Source organism: Panthera pardus, unplaced genomic scaffold, assembly GCF_024362965.1.
Source record: "Panthera pardus isolate Hobbes unplaced genomic scaffold, ASM2436296v1 HiC_scaffold_11, whole genome shotgun sequence".
Taxonomy (NCBI): Eukaryota; Metazoa; Chordata; class Mammalia; order Carnivora; family Felidae; genus Panthera; species Panthera pardus.
This window is the reverse complement of record NW_026526666.1, coordinates 54464417-54489157: the sequence shown is the minus strand read 5'-3', so window position 1 is coordinate 54489157 and position 24741 is coordinate 54464417. Positions and strand designations below refer to the sequence as shown.

Below are 24741 nucleotides of genomic sequence, written 5' to 3'. Positions count from 1 at the left end.
ACTACTATTACTACTACTCCTCTACTATACTACTACTACTATTACTATTACTACTACTACTACTACTACTACTACTACTACTACACTACCACTACTATTACACTACTGCTGCTACTACTACTACACTACCACTACTATTACACTACTACTGCTCTACTACTACTACTACTACTACTACACTACTATTACTCCTCCTCCTCCTCCTCCTCCTCTACTATTATACTACTACTACTGCTCTACTACTACTCTTCTACTACTGTCACACTACTACTATTACTACTGCTGCTGCTACTACTACTGCTACTCCACCAATTCTCTTTCCTAGCCTCCTGAAAAGAGATTGAATGAGAGGAAATGGAAGTTTGTAGCTTATATAATTTCCTTTGTTCTTCCCCTGAAATTTTATTTCATGTTAGCGGCTCTGAGGGCAAATGACCTACAGCATCCAGTTTAACTGGAAAGTATTTTTCTGCAAGATTAAAGAACTATGAGGTACAGTTGGTGGTGAGGCTGCTCATGTTTCTGAAGAAGAAACTTGAGGTCCTGGAACTCCCAGTCCATTCTCTTCCCTGATACCAGGCTCCTTATAATCCCCAAACCTAGAATTTGATGGTAGCTTTCTATAATTTTGCACTGTGTAGATCATAGTTGCTCACTAACTTTTAAGTAAGTGCCCTAAATAGTTGTATCCTTTCAAATTATTCTATTAAATTGTTCTCTGTATTTGGCCCAGTGTCCCATGGGATGAATGGCTAAATCATGGGGATTTGGAGAGATGGGTATAATTATTTGGACTATAGAATGGGAAAACCAAGGCAACAGGACCTATCCCCAACTGGAGAATTGATGGTGAGCCTTGGTACCCATTGTCATTTCTGCTGAGGAACACTTTTCTTCCACCACCGTGCTGGTGGGTCAGTAAAGTCATTCGAATGTTCATCAACTGATTGAGCACCTACTCTGTGCCAGGCACAGTGCTAGGTGCTGGGAATGCAGCAGTGTTTTCTTTTGGGAGCACTCTTAGGAGTTGCTCGGGATGTATCATTTAATTTGAATGTTTGCTGCTGCCCTTTCTGGCACCTCCAGAAAAGGCAGAGATAGTAGCTGCTTTGTTGTCCCTTGTTCACGACAGGCGGACATGCACCCATCTAGCTGGCACATCATCTGGTGCCTGTGATCGACCTGAGTCATGCAGTCTGCGTTTTGTTTCCCCAGCGCTGCTGGCTTCCTGTGATAAGCTCCATCTTGGCTGTGATGCTGCCCTCCCCCGGGGTTGGGATAACAGCCTCCTGGGGACCGTGGCTAATCTCAGGAGAAGCGGAGCCTCCAGGGAAAGAAGCCTGTCTCTTCTTGTGTGCACCTAGGATTAGGCAGAGCTGCTGCTAATGCACTTAATTAGGTAAGGGCCAGGGGTGACTACTGGGAACAGGAAGCTTGGGGGGTGAACCTCCTGTCCGCCCCCAGTGAAGACCTTCCTCACTGTTACCTTTTCTTGTGGCTCAAGCCCACCCCTCCCCCCCCCCCCCCGCCCCCCCCCCCCCTCCCGGCCCCGCTGAGAAAGCAAAATTAGACGAAAATCAAAATACTGGCTCTAGGAGTCAGCTATTCAACTACCTGTGACCTTGGACAAACCTCAAAAGTCCGGTTTCCCTATCTGTAAAACTTGGGGTACAAATCATGCCTACCTCACTAACTTTTGGTGAGGATGAACTATTGTAATACTCCTGAACGCTGGCACATACTGAGTACACCCAATAAGCATCAATAACTGTGAGCTAAGATGACCATTTTACAGGTGGGCAGCCTGAGGCCTGCACTGGTGTTGATCAGAATTAACCACCTAGAATCCCTCAGTGCTGGAGTCTGGAGTAGAGTGTTGGAGTCTCCATCACTAGGCCACCAATAAACCAACTTCCTTCTCTCAGGTGGTAACCCTCTGTGCCCTGCTGCCTGGCCTGGAGACAGAGAAGAGGAGGATAGTTCAGCAACAGAGGCCAGAGGCTGGAGAGTCTCTTCCAGCTAGACCACTAACTGGACCACCACATCCCTTGAAGTTTGAATTGAATTTCCTCATCTGTAAAATGAGGTGGCTTGACTGCCCCTCTGGACCTAAATTTTTAAAAAACTTTTTTTTAATGTTTATTTATTTTCGACAGAGAGAGAGAGAGAGAGAGAGAGAGAGAGAGAGAGAGAGAGACAGAGAGACAGCATGAGTGGGGGAGGGGCAGAGAGAGAGGGAGACACAAAATCAGAAGCAGACTCCAGGCTCTGAGCTGTCAGCACAGAGCCCGAACGTGGCTTGAACTCACAGGCCGCGAGATCATGACCTGAAGCCGAAGTCAGACGCTCAACCGACTGAGCCACCCAGGTGCCCTAAATTTTTTAAAGACGCCTACTGGAGGAAGCAGAGAGCCAGAAGGAAGAAGTGCGGGGAACATATCAATAGTACATAATAATAAAAACAGCTAGCATTTTGTAAATCCTGAATATGTGTCAAGGACTGTATTGGGTGCCAGGATATACTGGGACCAGAACATTATCCCTATTTTCTGGGAGCTCCCAGACTCATGGAACTGGGGAGAAGGCAGTGGAGATAGGGAGAGACAAATAACCAAAAGAATTAGAATTTGTGGTGACATTTGCCATAAGAGAACTGTGAATGGTGAGTTGTGGCTCCCAGACGTGGCTGTCCTTCGGTGTTGTGCAGCTGCCTGTGCATGCAGAACCATTGACACGTGGTGTGGTTCCGAAAGGTGTACTGTGAAAGGGAGCCTGAGCCCTGTGTGCTGGGGAAGGGGAGTCTGTGGTCGAAAGGGCAGGACCAGGAAGATTGGAGCTGGGTGGGGGTTTGCAGCCAGGCAGCCAGGCCAGAGCTCTAGGGGGCTAATGGATTACATTCCTCCAGTTAGAAACCATCAGAAGCCCCACTGAGCAGGGCTCTTGTGGCTTCAGAGCTTTGCTGATGTTTCCTCCTGCAAGGGGAAAAAGTCAGTTTCTGATTTAAGTGTTACCTTTCTGTCCTCTTGCTTTCCTAAGTGTGACAAGATCCAAACCCAAATTATTTGCACTAAACTTGTTAATTTTAGCAAGGTGGTAGAATAGAATAAGAATTGGAAACAGCTGAAACCCTGCCAGCTTTCTTCTCTGTGAGGTTGTGTTTGCTGACCTTCTAAAGAAAGATCTGTTGAAAACCTGGCTGTAGGTGGTGGATGTGACACTTGCAGACATAGCATGGACCTACTGTGTACTTGCATCTAAGCTAAGTAATGTCATGAAACAAGCTTTCTCGAGCTCTTAAGATTGTTAAAATACAGTTCAAAGCCACGGAAACCTGTGGGAGCGATTTCTGCAAGGTGGGAGGCTGAGGGAGGCTTTGAAGCTGTCCTGTCTGAACACTTAGACCGCTGAGTGGAACTCTTAAGCACTTCACGTGCCTTAAACGGTCTAGCGCAAAGTGTGTTTGGGAACATAAAATCTCCTGCAGATACCAGAATTAAAACCTTATCTCCTCCCTAAATATTGATTTAGAATAATAGCTTGTTTTGAACTTTCTCTCAATAAATTGATTTTTAACTGAGAAAAATACCTCTAGGGAAAACTTTAGACAGTATAGAGTTAACAGTTTTGGAGACATGGGGTAGCTGATCAGAAGGGTGTCCTTAAAGACATGAAAAAAGGAGGAAAAAAGGTGAAGGTATTCCTTTAACCAGAAGACTCCTCTTCCTTCTGATTGCATACTCCATCGACACATTTTATTTTGAGTATGTTTTGTTTGGAAGACCCTGTGCTGGAAACTGAGGAAGAGACTATGATTTCGCCCCTGTCCTCTGGGGGCTGTGTGTGTGTGTGTGTGTGTGTGTGTGTGTGTGTATTGTCTTGGATGGGAAAGGAAAATGAGATGTTTTTTGGAAACTTTTTTTCTTTTCAAGAGAAAGGATGACATCAGGGCATAGTAGAAAGAGCTCTGAACTAAAAATCAACAAACTTGAATTCATCTCCTAGTCCTGGCTCTAACTAGCTGTGTGACACCAAGCAAGACGTTTGCCTTCTCTGATCTTCAAATTCTCTGATACAAAGCAATGGGGCTGGATCCCGCTCTGTGGACCAGCAGCATAGACACCACCTGAGAGCTTGTAAACAATGCAGAATCTAAGGCTGTTCTCCGGACCTACTGGGTTAGAATCAGCATTTTAACAAGATCCTCAGGTGATTTGTATGCAAATTAAAGTTGAATAAGCATTGTTTTAAAGAAGGATTTCTGTTCTAATATTCTAATGTTTTGTGCTTTTTTCCCTAATATATTGTAAAATCCAGTTATGAAGAATTTATCTAAGGTTGGGCTGGGCATTCTTACCCTTCTAATGTTGGTACTCTGTGAGAGAAAAGATTTAAAGGCAGAGTCATGCACAAATAGTTATGAACTCAGTTCCAAATAAGATATATATATATATATATATATATATATATATATATATATATATATATTTCTCCGTTTTGCCTTGCTTTTTAGGTCTTGGCATTATGGTAAGGACAGCTGTGAGAGAGAAGAGGAGGAGGTGGGAAGTCTAGGTGATTGAAGGTGGAGATGACAATGGACTGGGACCTTCTGAGCTGGCGAATAGCACAGAGCAGTGGGTCCCCAGCTCAGGTCCTCAGAATCAACACAAGGGTTGTGAGGATTGAATAGTTTTAGTGCTTATAAAATCATGTTTATTATTTTTCTTTTCTTTTTAAAAAAATGTTTATTTTTGAGAGAGAGTGCAAGCAGGGGTGGGGCAGAGAGAGGGGGTCAGAGGATCTGAAGAGGGCTCTGCTCTGACAGCAGCTAGCCCAATGTGGGGCTCAAGCTTGTGAATCACAAGATCATGACCTGAACCAAAGTCAGGTGCTCAACCACTGAGCCACTCAGGAGCCTCTGTATTTTTCAAATATATATGAATGTTGTTTTGATAGACTGAATGAAAATTCAGAGTGACTTTTTGATATTCTATATTTTCCTGGTTAATTGATGTTAAATGTTAAACCTTTTCGATGGGGGGAGGTCTACATCATTTTTGTTATAAACGGCATCTTCTTACTTGAAACCATTGGGAACCATTGGGATAGAGGGTAATAATTATTAATGATACTGATGACAATAACTAACAAATACTGAGAACTTTCTACTATTTACCAGGCACCGTGTCTTATGGGGAAGGACCTTAGGTATCTGCTAGTCAATTTATAGTTATGGAAACTGAGGCTCCTAGCAGGGAAGTGACTTGCTCTGAGTCATACCTTGAGGGAGTGGTTGGTGGGTCCAGGACTAGAACATAGGTGCCCTGGCTGTCGGCCGGTTCTCTATCTGCTGTGCCAGACTTCGTGGTTTGTCCATCCTGTGCCTCAGGGGACCACATGCGGGATCATTGTTAGTTTTCCTGGATTCCTCCTGTGGGAATCATAGACTGCCAGAGTTGCTTCTGGGCCAATCATTGCATTTACAGGGGAGCATACCTGGCCTAGCAAGGGAAAGGGACTTATCTAAGGTCAAACAATTAGTTGGGTTTGTTTGCTTGTTTTGGTCTTCCTCCACCTGAAATTCGGCTCCTTATAGTATATATTTTCATAAGAGGAGTGGCTGAGTGAAGCAAGCCCTTTTGTGAAAACAAATGAACATGGTTTCCGATAATCTCAGGATTTGTAAAGATTTATATATCTTTTAAAAGGATTTAGCATAGTCACTAATAGTTATAAGCAGTCAAATTATTATTATAATTATTTTTTTATTATCATTTTTTTTACCAAGCTTTGCATATTAAATTTAGGAACAGTTTTGTGTTTTTATTTTTTAAATTTTTATTTATTTCATTTCATTTCATTTTTTTTTAGAGAGAGAGCACGTGCAAGCGGGAGAGAGGGGAAGAGTAAGAGAGAATATATATTTTTTCATTTATTTATTTTGAGAGGAGAGAGAAAGAGAGAGCAAGAGAGCATGGGGGAGGGGCAGAGAGAGAGAGGGAGAGAGAGAATCCCAAGCAGGCTCCACACTTTCAGCACAGAGCTAGATGCAGGTCTTCAGCTCACAAACCTTGAGATCATGACCTGAGTTGAAGTCAAAAGTCAGATGCTTAACCGGCTAAGCCACCCAGGCATCCTGAGAGAGAGAATCTTAAGCAGGCTCCATACTCAGTACAGAGCCTGATGTGGGGCCTGGGATCATGACCTGAGCTGAAGTCAAGAGTCAGATCCTCAACTGACTGAGCCAGCCAGGTGACCCAGTTTTGTGTTTTTTTTAAAAAAAAACTTTTTTAGTGTTCATTTTTAAGAGAGAAGAGAGACAGAGTGAAAGCAGGGGAGAGGGAGACACAGAATCCGAAGCAGGCTTTAGGCTCTGATCTGTCAGCACAGAGCATGACATGGGGCTCAAACTCACGGAGCTCGAGATCATGACCTAAGCTGAAGTTGGATGCTTAACTGACTGAGCCACCCAGGTGCCGCATCCGGTTTTGTGTTTTTAAAAATTGGAATGACTGTAGCCTTGACTCTCCTCCAAACCCCTGACTCTGGTCATGTTCTCAATCTTAAAGATAGCCTCTAAAAGGGCAGACCACCAAGTTCCTTGTCACCAAATACAGAACCACACAATCATTGGAAACCATGTAATGGAAAGGGAGAAAGTTCACATTGACTGTTGGGACAGCTTCATCTCTGTTACAAGCCCACAACTTACTGTCGTTGAACTGAGAAGCTGTCTCCTGGGCCATAGATTGCCCTATCCTCAGAAAATAAGAAGAGGAGGGGTGCCTGGGTGGCTCAGTTGGTTAAGCGTCTGACTTCAGCTCAGGTCATGATCTCACGTTCCGTGAGTTCGAGCCCCGCATCGGGTTCTGGGCTGATGGCTCAGAGCCTGGAGCCTGCTTCCAGTTCTGTGTCTCCCTCTCTCTCTGCCCCTCCCCCGTTCATGCTCTGTCTCTCTCTGTCTCAAAATAAATGAACGTTAAAAAAAAATTAAAAAAAAAAAAAAAAAGAAAATAAGAAGAGGAGAATTATTCTCCAGGAAGCAGTCAGCCACCTTTCTGTGCCACATATAGCTGTTACCAATCCAGGGAAGTAGGACCTGGGTTAGAATCAGGGCCAGCTTCATGGGTGTGCAACCTTTGCAGCTGAACAGGGCCCCTGCTTCAGCCTCAGCTGTGGACTTAATACTCTGCTATTGCTGTCCTGAAAATTTTAATATTATTTTGAACAAAGGGACCTGCATTTTTATTTTGCGCTGGGCCCTGTGAATTATGTAGCTGGTCTTTGTTAGAATAATTCAGAATCAGGACCAAGATCCCTTGAGGAACAAGTCAGTGGGGACTGTAGCCTTTTGGGCCAAGGAGAAGGAGGAGAAGGAGAAGGAAGAGAAGAAGGAGGAAAGGAGGAGGAGGAGAAAGAGGAAGGGGAGGAGGAGGCAGCCACCACAGGCCTGACCCCTTGTGGTGATTTCCAGTATTGTGTATGGACTAAAACCAGCAGCCTGCCGTCAGCTTTCACAGGAAGGAGAGAAGGGAGGATCTCTCACTGTCCTATTTCTTTGCCTGATGATAGACAATCACTCCTTCCATTCTAATTTCCATCCCTAACCCCACTCATACATAGTACCCAACACATAGTAGGTCCTTAACATGGTGTGGTTGTTGACTTTATTGCTGCCCTGTGGTGAACCATCACTAGATAACTTCGAAAAAGTAGATGAACCCCTTTGTGGTTGAGCTGCATTATAACCTGGTCTGTTTTTTGTGCCATCACCCTACCTCTCATCTGGATGATCCAGACACCTTCTACTAATTTCCTTGCTGGTAATCTCTTCCTCATATTAATCCAACTAGCTGGATTAACTCTCCCAGATCCATCACTTAATCCATCATGTGATCTACACACACTTACTTAATATTTCTGAATCTCAGTTGCTTCGTCTCTAGAAAGGGGATGATCATGTCTACCTTGGAGAGTTGTTAGGAAAATGAGAGGTAATACTTGTAAAGCCCTGAAAATAATAGTGACTGGCTCATAATAAGTGGTCAGTAAAGAGTAGTTTTTCTTGTTATTAAATTATAAGATTATATGAATGATATACAAGCAGCTTTCATTGTGTCATTTCCCCTCCTCAAAAAAATCTTTAGTGGCTCCCCATTGCCCCTGGTCATGGAGGATCAAAGCTCCTAGCCACAGTCTACATTGCTTAACTTTTCCCAGTAGTGTTTAAAAAACTAGTAGAATGCTAGTTGCGGTTGCTGTTTTTGCTCTTTCTGTATCTTATTTCCCAAGGGCACTGGGATCTCCTTGGCAGTGGAACTCTGTGTCACCCCTTGACGGCCCAGGTGAGCACCTGGCATACAGTGTGTGTGTGGTTGTTGACTGCTAACCACAATGTACTTCAGGAATATAGTGCAACTTTGCTGGTTTCCCATCTGTTTATACCTCTTAGCCCCTTCAGACTGGAAACGGATTATGATTTTGCATTTGAATCAGCAGGAGTTAAAAACAGCCATCCTTCCTTTCCTGTCCCCCCCCCCCCCCCATACAGTGACTGTCACTTTCTATTGGGATTGTTTGTTTACATGTTTGCCTCCCCTCTGGACTGTGAGCTCTGGGTGGGGAGGAATGGTATTTAATTCTCCTTCCTAGCTTCAGTGCCCAGCCAGTGAGCCTGGCACAAATAAGAGGTATTCATTAAATATTTGTCAAATCAATGAATATTAGAAAGCTCAAATTTTTATGGCAGACATGGGAGACAGTCGGAACTGACTTTTTACTTGAAAAACATTGTTAATTAGATCTGTATAGATCATTTAGAAAATATGCAGTTGAATATCTTTTATAGTCAAAGAAGAAAGTCAGTATAAAATACCTAATTAAAAGCAGAAGCTAGCATTTCCCCTTGGAATGAAGGCAGGATCATGAGTATTTTCCTTTTCTCAGCCCAGGAGATGGGCAGGCAGCCAGACTCAAAGACAGGGATGCTGTGCAGACAGACAAGGTTTGACATTAGAAGGAATGGGTCTGGGGGCTACTCTGGGTCCACGTTTGCTTCAATGTTTCTCCACATTGAGGTTGAAAATGCAAAGAGTGTTAACTTCTTTAAGATATTCCGAACCATTGGCAACTCCTTTATGATGTTATGCTCTGTTACCTATGAAATTATCATTTGTTTGTGAACTTACTAAACTGGCATATTTTCAGGAGTAGGCTCTAGATTTAAGGTTAAAAGCTCCAAGAGGTATGGGTCTTTCTCTTGTTCTTCTCAGTGCTGCTGAGCCTGTCTATCCATGGAATGCCTGGACCTCTGACCCACATACACCTGTCCTGGGTATAAGAAGCAGGTGAGGACCAAGAGCTGGGGAAGCACAGAGGGTTATGATGTTCTGAATGATGTCTGCCACCTGGAGGAAAACTGGGCCCTCTGAGAAGGACAATGAGCGGGTATACTCTAGGTCAGGACCTTGCTGCTCAGAGTGTGGTCTAAGCCTTCCAGACTTATTGAATCAGACTCTGCATTTTACCAAGATTCACAGATGATTCATTTGCACACTAATGTTTGAGATGCTCTGCTCTGATGAGAAAGTCTCATCCTTGAGGCTTGATAGTCCAAATTTTTGTCATTCTAGGATGTAGCATGACTCTTGTTCCGGAACTGCCTTGAATCCCAGAACTGCCACCATGGAGTTATTACCTGGCCTTTTTTAGTCTTAAGAGTTTTTCATCTATAAAATGTATATGTTGAGTGTTTTGCTGGTTTTGTGTGTATGCATTAAATGAAATAATGTAATGCTCTTAACATATAGTAGAAATTTAATAAATACGTTTTAGTTGTTGCTGATATTATTTTTATTTTATCTGAGCCCCAGTGCAGACAGTTCAACTATATATTATGATGGGAGAATTGCTGTGCTTTCATTACTAAAATGTTGTAATTTTGCATTTGTCTTTTGTATGAATTAATAACTGGCCTTAAAGAATCATTAGCTTCTGAAGTGCCCCCCCCCCCTTTTTTAACCTGTTTTTGTATTTTCTATTCTTAACATGGATACATGTGTTATGTGGTTCTATTTATGGCCATCATTTTTTTATTAAAATTTTTTTTTAATGTTTAGTTTTGAGAGAGAGACAGAGCACGAAATGGGGGAGGGGCAGACAGAAGCCAAGACACAGAATCTGAAACGGGCTCCAGGCTCTGAGCTGTCAGCACAGAGCCCAATGCGGGGCTCGAACTCACGAACTGCAAGATCATGAACTGAGCTGAAGTCAGACACTTAACTGAGCCACCTAGGTGCCCCCATCATCTATTTTTATTTATTTATTTAAAATTTTTTTTTTAATGTTTATTTATTTTTGAGACAATGTAGAGACAGAGTGCAAGCAGCAGAGGGGCAGACAGAGGGAGACACAGAATCCAAAGCAGGCTCCAGGCTCTGAGTTATCAGCACAGAACCCGACGCGGGCTCGAACTCACAAACTGTGAGATCATGACCTGAGCCGAAGTCAGGCGCTTAACTGACTGAGCCACTCAGGGGCTCCTCCCCATCATCTATTTTTAAAATATTGAATCACTTACTTTTTTTTTTAGTTTATTTATTTTGAGAGAGAGAGAGAGAGAGAGAGAGAGAACAGGAGGTGCAGAGAGAGAGAGAGAGAGAGAGAGAGAGAGAGAGATTGAGAACCTTAAGCAGACCCCACACTCAGCATGGAGCCTGACTTGGGGCTCAATGACCTGGGCCAAAATCAAGAGTCAGATGCTCAACTGACTGAGCCACCCAGGCACCCAACCACTTTTCATACTCGTTTCATGAATTTATATCTTGTACAGTTAAAGTCATAATTACAAAAAAACCAAAAAACCAAAAACCCAACCCAAATAAACCTGTGTAATGAGCTTTGGGACCACACTCTACTGATTCTTGTTGGAATAAAGTTCGAGAGTGGGTGAGGATAAGGTGGGGGCAGAAGTACGAGGCTTGTCTGGGAGTGCCATAGACAGTGGCAGAGGCTTCACAGAGGGGATCCTGGGAAGTGTTGACTAATCTGGTGAGTCAGTTGTGTGCAGGTTGTGTACAGACTTCTACATTTCTGTTTTTGGGCATGCTATTTAGAGCTATTGAGGCACTTTCAAATGTATTCTCCCACTTAAGTTTCACAACACTTTTGGGAAATAGGCAAGACAAGAAAAGGGAGGTTTATACAAGTTGAAATGTGTGAACATGAGTAAATATTTTTTTTTTTTGAGGATGGGTTGGGAATAAAGTTCTGATTTTTCAGAGTTATATGCCAGATGTTTATTCTTCTCTACTGCCTCTTTTCATGCAGTTTTTTGTTTGTTTGTTTGTTTGTTTGTTTTGTATTTTTAATGACTGAAACAAAACATTTAAAACCGCAACTGCTGGAAGAACCATTTGTTCTTGCTGGTCTTGTACCTCTCCTCGAACTTGACCTTGGCCTCTCGTCATGCCTTGTGTTTACAAGCAGGGTCTCTGAAGACATCCTTGTTGATGACAGCTTTGTCCAAGGTGATATCCATAGAGTACCTTGTGGGTACGAGATGATTGTAGTTATAAACTTTCATAAAAGACTTGATCTTTGACCTTTTGGCGATTTTCTTCTTGCTCATGGCAGCTGTCACTTTGTGGGGAGAGCGGTCAATTCCAGCCACCAGAGCAAGGCTGTAGGGACGATCTTGTGTCCAGAGTAGCGTCTGACCAGGACCAGCACCACCTTCCCCGGTTTCATGAATTTGCCCATCTCGACACTAGCCTCTTTTCATGCAGTTTTGAAAGCAGTGATGGGACTCTGGCTTTAGATAATTACCATTTTCTTACAACATTATGTTGATGCTACAGAGTATATCAGTGATAGTAACATACCACATATCTCAGTGTTAGATAATAATTACCTCTAGCAACCTAGATAAAAGCAAATAGTGGGCAAACAAAACTCCTCTGGACCAGTGCTGCCCAATAAAATTACAAGGTGAGCCAAATATGTAATTTTAAAGTTTCTAGTAGCTACATTAAAAAGATAAAAGGGAACAAATGAAATTGATTTTATAATATATTTTCTTTAATACAAGATATCCAAAATATCATTTCAACATGTAATCAGTATAAAAATTACTAATGAGATATTTTACATTCTTCCATTTTTTAAAATGTTTATTTATTTTGAGAGAGAGAGAGAGAGAGAGAGAGGATAAGCAAGCAGGGAAGGGGTAGAGAGAGAGAGAGGGAGAGAGAGAATCCCAAGCAGGCTCCATGCTGTTAGCACAGAGCCCAATGCAGGGTTTGAACCCACGGACTGTGAGATTATGACCTGAGCTGAAACCAAGAGTCGGACCCTTAGCCACCTGAGCCAATCAGGTGCCCCTCACATTCTTCTTTTTAAACTAAGTCTTCAAAATCAGGTGTGTGTTTTACATTTATAGCACAGCTCAGTTTGGACTTGCCACATTTCAGGTGTTCAATAGGCACATACATGAGCAGCACACCTGGAAACTTTGAGGAAAATAATTGTAACAAATGCAGGAATGGGAGCACTTTGACATCAAAACCCTCATATCGTGGGGACAATTTAATTTAGAGACAGATAGTTTTGTAGATTTCAGTTGCTCACAACATGGCTCCAAGTAATTAAAAATGAGATTAAATGATTTACATCATACTGTGATTAACAGTGCAGAGTTCTATGTGAAATATATATTTTTAGAAAAGTCCATCAAATTTTTTTTTCAATTTAAATTTTAGTCAGTTAATATACAGTGCAGGATTTCAGGTTTCATCACTTACATACAACACCCAGTGCTCATCATAACAAGTGCCCTCCTTAGTACCCATTCCCCACCCATCTCCCTCCATTAACCCTCAGTTTGTTCTCTATCCTTAAGAGTCTCATCTGATTTGTTTCCCTCTCTTCTCTTCTCCTGCTCCCTCCCAGATGTTAATCAAAATGTTTTGTTGCTTAAAATCCACAGATGAGTGAAACCATATGGTACATCAAACTAGTTTTTGAAAAAAAAAAAAAAAAAGTGACATATGACCCAGCAGTTGTACTCCTGTACCTTTGTTCCAGAGATATCAAAACTTATGTCCACACAAAATTGGAAATAATCCAAATGTCCTTTAATGGTGAAACAAGCTGTGGTACGTCCATACCAGGAATATTGCTTAGCAGTAGAAGAAATGAATGATTGCTACTTCTGTCAACTTGGAGGGATCCCATGGGAATTATGTAGCCTGAACAACTGATCTCAAAAAATACATTTATATAACATTTAAAAAATAAAAATATAGGGACGGAGAAAGATTAATGGTTGCCAGGTGTTAGGGACTGGGTGGGGGGAATCTTTGGGTAGGGGAGGGCTGTGACTATAAAATGGTAGCACGGGGGACCCTGTGGTGATGGAACAGTTTTGTATCGTGATTATGATGGTGGTTATGTAAATCTACATGTGGTAAAACTGCACAGACCATACATGCACCACACAAATGTGTGCATGTAAGATAGGTAAAATCTGAGTAAGGCCTCTGGATGTACCAAAGTCAATTTCCTGATTTTTCTGTTGTATTGTAGTTATGTAAGATGTCACACTGGGGAAATATTGGGGAAAGAGTACGTGAGACCTCTCTGTACTATTTTTGCAACTTCCTCTGAATCTATGATTATTTCAAATTTAAAAAAAAGTTTGGTGTTTGAACAGTTGTTCTATTATTTGGAAAGCCTCTTGCCTAGAATTCCTAGTGAGGAACCCTGGTGAAGCTGAATAAATAAAGACGAAGTACATAGACCTTTGTTCAGGACTGTCCTTTCTGTGCACTTGGTGCTGGATTCATGTCAATGCAGGGGGGCATGGTCGTGGCCAGGCTGCACACTCTCCCCATGTAAGGAGGCACCCCCCATGCTGATCACTCCCAAGGGCGCTCTTGTTCTGGGCTGTCTCAAGGTCACTGCGGTGGACAGTGCTACCACTGAGTACTCATCCTAAGGCACCCTGACCAGTCTCTAAACCTGAATGTCCCCTGAGGTGCCATTCTGCTGTTTGACCCCACCTTGAGAATGCTGGAGACAGCGTTTTGGCAGCCTGAACTCTCTCTCCACATTTTCATATTAATGTGTCACTGGCTTTCAGCACTTGCCTCTCAGTAATGCGTTTAGTCCCTGGTGAGCATTCCATAGCCAGATGAACTTTAATCCCTGAATGTTCTGAAAGGGAGGGTTCTTTTTCCTCTTTTGAAGATTCTGCTCCCCTATAAGAAAAGTGCATGATTTAATTAATGGATGAAAGAGAAAGGCCCAAACTGAGCCAGAAAGGAGTCAGCAGCATTGCCACCCACCTGCAGACACACAAGAAGATAAAAGTAGCATCTGATGGGGAGGGGAAGGACCCAAGAGGGAGGAGGACAGGCTCTGTCACAGTGGTAGCCCAGAGTTGGAAAGCCCGTGCTTAGGACCAGCTCGGTCATTGACTAAGTGTGACCTTGAAGCTCAGTTTTTGTGGGATTTTTTTTTCCATTCTTTTAAGACGGAGATGAGAATATAGATCCTTCCTATCTCCTGATATGTGTAGATGACAGAATGAGGAAGGGGGCAGGTCCACTGCAAAGTCTAAGATGCTCTCCAGTGCAGTTATTGACAATTGCAAGTAATGCATTATCTAGAATGAAACTACCAAGCCAAATTAAGAGAGAAAGATGGGGAAATGCAGAACCTTGTTCTTGTTCTTTAAAGAAAAAGCAAAAAGGTGCTCCTTGGTAAGTAGTCTGAGTTGTCTTATAATGATAATAATAAAATTATAGTAGTGATTATCTGTTTGTTCATCCATAGGGGCATTTCTCAGAGTGTAAGACTCTCCACTAAAACACATGCTCCTTGGCTATATAAGTAAGGCAAATTGTGTTGCCCTTTGGAGATTTATAATGAATGTATTAATGGTTCTGCAAAGCCCTGCAACCAAGAAAATTGTTTGACTTTGTTTAGTCCAGTAATTCCTCATTTTATTATCCACAGACCTCCCTGCTTCCTGCCTGCTGACTTTCTCTTAACTTTTACATACCTGGGTTAAATTCTCTGCAACTAGTATATGGCTCAGCAAAGCTTTGAACTGAGTTCTTAGGGTTTTGTTATCAGCCTTATGTGTTTTTCATATGGTATAAATTTTGTAAATAACTTAATTTTTCTTTTTTTGTTGGCTTAAAGGAAGCTCAGAGAAAATTTATAACTCAGGGTTAGGATATTGTGACCTTTCTATCTTTGTACTATGTTTTCTCCCGTTTTCTTTCCTTGTCTTGTTGACAGACTCATTGACTCTGACTTTAAAATACTTGTTATTATGTCGTTCAGTGTAGCATAAGCCACATGGAATTCTCTCTGGGTTGAGGTGGAGTATGGATATTGATAAAGAAACAACAAACTAATACTACCAAAAATAATCTAAAAATAACAATAACAAGTCTTTAAAGAGGCACTATTATTTGTCAGGCACTGTACTGGGTCCTTTTCGTAAATGATTCCTTTTTCATTTGATCAAGGTGCTTTTCCCTTTTATCCTAGGAAGTTTCAGATCTCAGGATTCCAATTTAGATTCTCAGAATTTTACAACTGGGAGTGACTTTTGAGAGCATCTGACCTTAAGAAATAACCTTGAGGGAGGTGAAAGTCTAAACCATCCAGGACAGATGGTCTTCTGAGATTCACCATGGCAACTGTAGCTAATCTCTCCCCTTCTGCCACTTCTGGGAAAATTGCTTTAGGGAAATACCGTTTTAACTGGGACCATGAAATCATTAATGATGGGCAAGCTGGGAGCTTGGGGGGTTATGTTTGGAATATAAGGATTCAATGCCTGTCTCTCTTGGGGGTGGGAGGAGCAGCAGCTGTGTGCTGGGATCATCTAGGACAATTTCTGCCCGATGAGAGAGGAGGGCAATATCTCCCTCCACCCAGCTGGGCTTACTTGGCAGGGCTCTCTCACATGCTGAGCTGGTGCCTGCATTGGCCTCTAGTTACCCTGCCTTTACCTATCCCAACCTTTCATCTAAGATCTGTCCTGAGTCACCTGATATCATTCTTCCCCATCCAGAGCCATTGGTGACTGTCCCTGGTTTCAGAGAGCTTTCCCTCACTTGGCACTGGGCTTTGCAATTCCTCACTGCATCATCTTTCCATTTGTATGTGCCCTCTTGTCTCCTGAATAGACTGGGCACTCCTGAGGGCAGGAATGCTGCCATATCCACAGTTGCTTCCTAAGTCCCAGTTCAGTAGTGGGCACATATTGGTTCTAGGGGGAGTAGTTACTCTCCCTACTGATTGGCATCAACAAACATTTGCTTGACATCAATAGGGTACAGGGCTCTGGGCTGGTCTCTGGTGATACAAAGATGCTTGCACACTTTTCAATTTGTGCTAATAACTCTTACCTCCTTGCGAGGAAGGACTAGGACTTATTCATCTCTATCCCTAATACCCAGCATAGTGCCCTACATCTAGAAGACTGGCTACTTTTTCTTCCCGGTGTTTGTTGTTCTCCTCCCCCTCCTCTTCATCCTCCTCATCCCCCTCCTCTTCTTCCTCCTCCTCTTCCTCCTCCTCTTTTTCCTTCTCCTTCTTTTATAGTAATAGGGGCTTTCACTGGGCACATTTCCCAGCCTTTCTTGTAGCTGAATATGGTCATATGATCAGGTTCTGGCTAAAGGGATGTGAACAGCAGAAATGTATTTATTTTCCAAGTTCTGCTCTTGGAAGGAAAGGAGCGGGCTATCTCTTTCCCTTTTTTCTCCTTCTTGGGCTGGAGTGCATGTGGGCCAACTTCAACTATATGAATAAAGGTAACACTTTCAGAATGGCAGAGCAATGAGATGGAAAGGTCGTGGGTCCTCATCACCACTGACCTGTCATGTTAGGCCTGGACTGAATCTTTGTGCTTTTTATCTGGAAGAGAATGTAGATGTGAGAGACAAATAAATTTGTATCTTGTTTAAGCTTGTTTTGTAACTTGGGGTTTCTTGTTACAGCAGCCTAGTTTGTATTCTAGTTAATTCACTAATGAATAGTTTGTATTCTGATTAATCCAGTAATTCGCTATTTAGTAAATGTCCATTGAATGAATGAATGAACATCTGCCTTGCCCTATTGTCTTATAGTTTTAGCAGCAGACAGTGCACACATTTATACTGGGGGAAAAAAAGTCTCTCAAGTAACTTTCATCTACATTTCACTGGCCGGAACTATGTCAGATGTGTCTCTCTAGCTGCATATGAGGCTGTGAATTTGAGTTTCATTTTCTAATCTCTGTAGTTGAAGAGGGCAGGAAAGGGGGCAGGAGAGGGGAGGAATGAGTGAATTAATCTATATACTACCTTTCAGTCACAAGATTAGCTTTGACTTATATTCTTTAGAGTTACAGGGCTTTACATTTTTTAAATTAAAAAAAGACTGTAAGCCACCTAATTTGAAGAAGAGATACAGTTTTTATCCCAGATGAACCAGATTTTGGAAAGATAAGAGGTCTTCAAAAGAATATAGGTAATTATCAGTAGGGACCCTGGGGCTAGATGTAGTCATCTTGTCATACAACTTGATTCATGGCCACCTGGAACTGACTACAAAGGGATATTGATGCTGAGGCCACCTGCTACATTCAGCGTCTTAAATACTTCTTTGGGGCCATAGCCAGTCCCAGGTGAGGTATAGCCATCCCAGAGTCTTCAGGTGAGCTGGAAAGGTAGTATCGGGGCAGTCAGAAACATTCAGCAGACACTTAATAAGCACTTCTGTGCACCAGCCAAGCTGGGTACTGGGGATCTAGAAATAAGGTCTGCCATCAAGAAGGAGAAGGAGAGGCAAACTCATGAGTACTCTACCGTGGATGAATGCCATATAGAGTGTTTATAATAAGTATCGGGAGCAAAGGGGAAAACAAGACAGAAAGTTTTCCAGAAGCATAGCGGGAGGTGCCTGGAGCTGAAATCGCTTTATTTCAGTGCCAAAGAGACCCCAAGACTCTCAAATATACCTGGTTTGCTTCCAAATTGTGTTTGAATTAGCATCTTGTGTGTCGTATATGCATTGTGGGGGAATGGGAGTTTCAAAGAAGTCTGGAATTGAGGCACTGTCCTCCTCCACGTCTAGGGCTGGCACTTCGGAAAACCTGAGTGCGTGTGCAGTATGACACCTGAGCAGGGGAGCTGCGGAAGGGCCAAGTTTTATCAAATGAGGTTTTCTTCTTTCGATTAAAGAAAGTTGTTCATGAGTATACTTCACTTTAGGTGGCGGATATAGAAGCCTGAAAATATCTGTGTAAGAAAATCTTGATAAACTAATCATCTGCTATACTTTTCCAAAGCCAAGAATATATTGGACATTTAACTTTTTGGATTTTGGATTTTCTTAAAGCAAGGCATATGAGAAGTTCAAAGAAGGTGCTGTGGGGTACTGACAAAGGAGGTACACAGAGTTCAATTCTGGTTAACTCATCTTACCAGAGGAAATTTCATAAAACAAACAAAAAACTCATCGGTGGTTTAACTCACCGACTGTTGGATTCCGATGTTACGAACAGGTTAGACGCAGGCAACTTGCCCAGGTTCAATGGAGTTTAAAGGCCAGGTGTTTGTGTAGGGGGAGAAGAAACATACAAAATGTATTCGGGAAAAATGTATTCAGTTAAGAAAAGAGAAATCCATTTTGAGAATTTAGTGCATATGTTCATTTTATAGGTGTGTTGGGAAATTGTCAGTAGGTCCGTGGATTTGGTCACAAAGCCTTTTGGTTCATTTAGGGGAAGAATGTTGCTTCTTGGGAAGTGGCCAGAGGAGTCAAGAGATATTTTGGGAGTATTCTAAAGCCTTCTGTTTCCTCTTTGTTGATGCCTTCCCAGTTTTCTGGCCCTGAAACTTTTATATGCATTAGGAAATCACATAGAAGTTGGAGGCACCCTTTCTTTACTTAACCATGTGTCCAGATCAAGTGCTGAGTTTTGGAGAGAAAAAGACACAGTTCCAACCTTTAAAGAACTCAGAGGTGGGTGGGGACACACACACACACACACACACACACACACACACACACACATAATCTAAATAATATAATGTAGTATGGTAAGTGGTATAAAGTGTTGCAGTTTTAGGGAAGAAGGACCAATTAATTGTCTGTAGGATATCAGAGAAGGCTTCACAGGGAAGATGGAATTTATGCTGGATATTGAAGGGTCTTGAAGGTGATTTCCAGGGAAAAGAGAAGAAAAAGGCATATCAGATGGAGGGATCTGAATGTGCAAGGGCACAGAGGTGTGAAACAGATGCTGCCCCTTGCAACATGGCTGGCAGTTCATCTGGCTAGAGCAAGGATTTGGGAAGCCTGTGAAGGGTATTTTGGGAAATAATGCTGGAATACAGGTGACCTGATATTTTAGCCCAGGGGATCTAATTGTAATCCTTTGGGAAGTAGATAGTCTCTCTGTAGGAAAATGATTAAGTGATAGTTAGAAAAATATGTTTGCCAAAGAGCTAGAGCTTCTGAGTGTAGACCTTAGGGACTCCTATGGATTGTCTGGTCTCTTCTTGGTTCCGGTGGGGTGCTAGAAACCTAACTTGTGTCTGAAAATGGACCCTAAAGGATACAGGAAGTGCCGAGGGGCTACAGAACCAACCAACTGGCACTGAGGTTAATATATAATTTGCATTAACTTGGGTGAATATAGAGTAGGGAGAGTGGCAGGAAGGTAAGTTCATGCTCGTCTGATCATTGTGTACTCTGAGCACCTTTTCCTTTAAGGAGGCCTGGGCATAGAAAGAAATGAGCATCCCTTCATGTAGAGCAGTGCCTAAGAAGTCCAGATTAGGTGTGGTCGGGAGGTCAGTTGCTTGTGGCTGGATCCTCTGAGCGGATGGAACTCAATGATCAGACAATTAATTAAACTGTCAGACAATTAATTGTGAGAAACTGGTGCAGGTGTTTGGGTTACTCTTTAAATCAAGGTTCATGTCTCCTCAGTCAGTTGATACAAAATGCCATTTGGCCAGAGAGCCTTGTGGCCTGTCTTTTCTGCCAAAATCCTGCAGTCTTCTGTGGGCAAGTTGCTTTTGGTAGACTTTCCTGGGGAACCTCTCCCTCCATCTTTCTTTATTCCTTCTGGAAAGGGACAGTAAAGAATAGCAGGAAGGACCCTGGTCTTTGAGGCCAGAGGCTTGGTTCTAACTCTAGTTCTGCTAGGTACCTGGTGACTAGGGGCACAAAATGGCATTTCTTTTCTCTGGGCCCTAGTCTCTTCATTTGTGAGGTGAAAATATTGGAGATTGAAGGTTTTTTTATTTTTATTTTTATGACTTTGTAAGCTTGCCTGGTTTCATGGCCTGTTTTGGCTTCTCCCTCTACGAGTGGAGTGATATATGATCTAGAAGGGTCTGCATGGCTCAGGCAGTTGGTATGAGAAGAAGAGTTGTCTTACCTTTGGTTCTGCCTCCTCCGGTCCAAGTTGGAATTAGTTCCAACAGATAAAGAAAGCTTTTGGGAAAGAAAACTAGACTCTTAGATTAGGAGCTGGAAAACCAAGGTCTCCAGGCAAAATCTGGCCTGTGGCTTGTTTTTATGAATAAAGTTGTATTGGAACACACCCACACACATTTATTTACACATTGTGTATGGGGCGGGGGGTGGGGGTGGGCTTCCGTTCTACCATTTCAGCATTGAGTAGTTGCAATAGAAACTGTAGGACCTGCAAAGGTTAAAATTTTTATTATCTGGCCCTTTATAGGTACATTTGCTGATCCCTATTCTAGGTCATAAGCTCTAGGAGGGCTGGGGACATGGCAAGTGTTCAGAAAACTGCGATTGAATGAATGGATGGACAAAAAACCTTAATTTATTGGATAAGTACATGTGTTGACAACAAACCTTTTGTGACACACTTTAGGTCCCAATTTCCCTTTAAGTAGAACAAGAACAGTAGTACTTACGAAATAAGCAGTACTTACGAGGATTATTTCCTGTAATACAACTTCGAGTGTTTAAATGCTATTAAAAATATAACTACCATCTATTAAGCTTTATATGTGTCGAGCACTCTATTAAGGACTTTATTTTTATTAGCTCATTTAATCCTCATGACCACTGTGAGAGTAGAACTATTGACCCCAATTTATAAATGAAGGAACTGAGCCCAGAGAGGCTGAGTCACTTGCCAAGGTCACACAGTTGGTAGAGGATTGAGCTGGGAATCCAACCCCAATATGTCTGGTTCCAAAGCCTTTCTACCACGCCCTGCTGCCTCTGCGTGCTGTTAAGGGCTTTCTATCTTCTTTTTAAATAGGAGAAGCAAGTATTGATCTTGGGGGTGGGGGTTCTCAAGATGTGGAATAGTTAAATGAAAAAGGTTGATTTTCAAAATTTTTAACCGTTTATTTATTTATTAAAAAAAAATTTTAATGTTTATTTATTACTGAAAGACAGAGGGAGACAGAGCATGAGTGTGGGAGGGGCAGAGAGAGGAGGAGACAAAGAATCCGAAGCAGGCTCCAGGCTCAGAGCTGTCAGCACAGAGCCCAATGCAGGGCTCTAACTCACAAACCGTGAGATCATGACCTGGGCCGAAGTTGGACTCTTAACCAACTGAGCCACCCAGGTGCCCCTCAGATTTTTAACCGTTTAAATAATTGAGAGAACCATATGGTTACTCATCATTACAAGTACACTTTAGAAAACACTTTTTAAAAAATGTTTATTTACTTCTTAGAGAGAAAGGGGGAGAGGGAGGGGCAGAGAGAGAGAGAGGGAGGCAGAACCTGAAGCAGACTCCAGGCTCTGCACTATCAGCACAGGGCCTGATGTGGGACTTGAGCTCATGAACTGTGAGATCATGACCTGAGCTGAAGTCAGACACTTAACTGACTGAGCTACCCAGGCGCCCCTAGAATATGCTCTTTAAAATTCAGCTTAGTTACATTTTATGGGAAAAGTTAAATCAGAGACTATGTTTTTCTCTTGGAAAGACAAATCTTGGTAAATTACAGGGAGTTGGAAAATTTTCATTTGTTTAGCAATGTTGTATGTAATGGTAATACACATTTAGATGCTGCCTTGTTCCAGAAATCTTCTCCAGTTGAAAGGACCTCGCTCAGAGCCATGTATCCAGCATATAGCAGACATTGTATAAATGTTGGTTGAATGAGTGAATGGATGATGGCTGGATGAATGAATGAATGCCTTCTAGTACTTCATATATACTGCCTTCCAGTATAATTGTGTGTGTGTGTGTGTGTGTGTGTGTGTGCCCTTACGTATTACAGAGTAAGCACCTGTGCCCCTGCCACATCTTCGTACCACTTATGAAGTCTACCTACCATAGTGCTTGGCACTAAGTAGATGCTTAATAAACCTTTGTGGCATTAAAGTGAAGGATGGTCTGTGGCCCTCAAAGCTTTTGTGGACTGAGTGAATGAAATGTTTGAAACTAGTATGAAGATCAGATGGATTTCTTTCTGTAACAGGGGAATGTTTTATTTTTTTATTTTATGAAGTTTATTTATCTATTTTGAGAGAGAGAGAGAGAGAGAGAGCGGTTGGGTGAGCACAAGCAGGGGAGGGGCAGAGAGAGAGGGAGAGAGAGGATCCTAAGTGGGATTTGTGCATGGAGCCTGATGTGGGGCTCGAACCCATGAACCATGAGATGATAACCTGAGCGAAAATCAAGAGTCATATGCTGAACCAACTGAGCCATCCAGGTGCCCCCAGGGGAATGATTTAAACCCACTGTTATATTGATGGCGAAAATCTATTGAAAGCAAAAAATATATTTATTGCTTTAGATAGAAAGAATATTTGTTTCTTTTATTCTGGAAGATACATTCACGAAAGATCATTGAGCTTGCTTTTTCCTTTCCCCTACTAAGTTGCCAGTTTGTGGCTTTGTTTGATGCCTATACTTAACTTTTTAAGTGAAACATTCATAGTGGATGTGGCCCTGATTTAGGAGTTTTCCCTCATCAGCCTTTTCTGTTGCCAGTTAGTTGTTTATCTCTTTTGTGCTTTGCATATAACCTATTGATTTGCATGCTGTTTTGGATTGCTGAAGTAGGAACACCTGAATAGTTCCTGTGAACATTTTAGCTTTTGGGGGTCAGGCAGCTGCTAAGGGGCAGTTTGAGTAGGACCAGGGCAGGGCCAGAAATGCTCACCTGCTTTTGTGTCCATGGAAGAAGTTGGCCTGGAGCTGTGGGCAGACACAGGTACGTTCCATGTCCTTTGGCAAACAGGATGAGCAAGCGAAGTCACTGACCAAAATCTCAGCCTGGTGTGACTGATCCCTTACAAGCTGGTTTCCCAGCTTTTTCACATACTCTTTTTCTTGACTTTTTTTTTTTTTTGCATTTGTATATAATTTTGGGTAACTCCTTTATTTATTTTTTATTTTTTAAAAAATTTTTGAGAGACCAAACATGAGTGGGGGAGGGGCAGAGAGAGAGGGAGACACAGAACCCGAAGTAGGTTCCAGGCTCTAAGTGGTCAGCGCAGAGCCTGAAGCCAGGCTTGAACCTATGAACCATGAGATCATGACCTGAACAGAAGTCGGATGCTCAACTGACTGAGACACCGAGGCACCCCCGGGGCAACTCCTTTAGAACACTAATACAGCTATTCAGGCCACTTACAGGGTCAGGGCAGTGGCTGTGGCCTTTTCTTGGCCTCTTAATATTTGTATATTTTATTGGAGGGTCTCTATTCCCCTCAGCTAGGGGTTTGCATCTACTCTGCCTAATTCCCCTCTCCCCCAGCTTCTTCTCACTTAATTCGTTTCTACCCATGGCTTTGATATATTTGGAAAAAAAGTACCTGTGCACTGGAATATTATTACTGGGCTCTGTTTGTTGATTTTTGCAAGTGCACTATAATTCATGGTTGGTCTTTTGGCCAGCCTGAGACCACCTGACCCTCAGCAGCCCTGGTCCCTCCAGATCACCCTCCAGGAGAATAACAGCTTTACCCATTTCCATCATTGACACTGGTTGAGAGTCTTCCAGCAGTGAGGACTTTTTAGAAATGGAGAAAAGCAGAGCCAGGGGAATACCAGTAATTACACTAATCTGAGAGCATTAAATCTTCAAATATTATACATTTTTGGGTAAGCAATTCTGTCGTTTTTGAAGTTTGGTTGTCTTTTTGTTTCTTGGGTGGTGGCCTGTAATTTTGTATGAAGAAAAAAATACCTAATCCTTCTCTGTTGACGTGCTGTGGAAATAAGGCTGGCTTTTTGTTGTTGTTTTCTTGAGTGTTCATGAAAGGAAACCAGGAGGATGTGTGGGTCTAATAATATACTACTTTGTGTATGAAGATAAAACTAATAATAATAATACCTTGTTCAGTGGTGAAATGCTTTTAACTTTCAAAGCATATTTCCTTTTATGAACTTATTTTATCAGCCAGAAAGGTGATTTCAGTTACTTTCCCCTGCAGTGATGCGAGATCTGTGGGAGCTTGTCTGCCTGTGCAGGTGAGTTTGAGAGACTCCATCCCAGAGGATCTTAACCAGGGGTGATTTCCAGAATCACCTGGAAAGCCTATGTGACTTACACACACTCGGATTCTGTTGTTGACCTACAGACACAGACGGTTGAGAGGGAGGGGGAACTTGCCCATTTGGAAGAAGCTTCCTGGGCGATTCTGTTGTATCCTACTGACTAAGCGTAAGTCCACTCCCTGAACGGGACCCCTCCAGGGGTTGTGGTTATCTGGCTTGGCTGG

At 42.4% G+C, this 24741-nt stretch overlaps 1 protein-coding gene and 1 pseudogene across 1 annotated transcript in view; one reads left to right on the top strand and one right to left on the bottom strand.

Moving 5' to 3' along the window:
* Window positions 1–24741, top strand: part of ROR1 (receptor tyrosine kinase like orphan receptor 1) — a 402963-nt gene that overhangs the window by 17794 nt on the left and 360428 nt on the right. The window lies entirely within an intron of this gene.
* On the bottom strand, window positions 11351–11757 carry LOC109266738 (60S ribosomal protein L27-like; annotated as a pseudogene).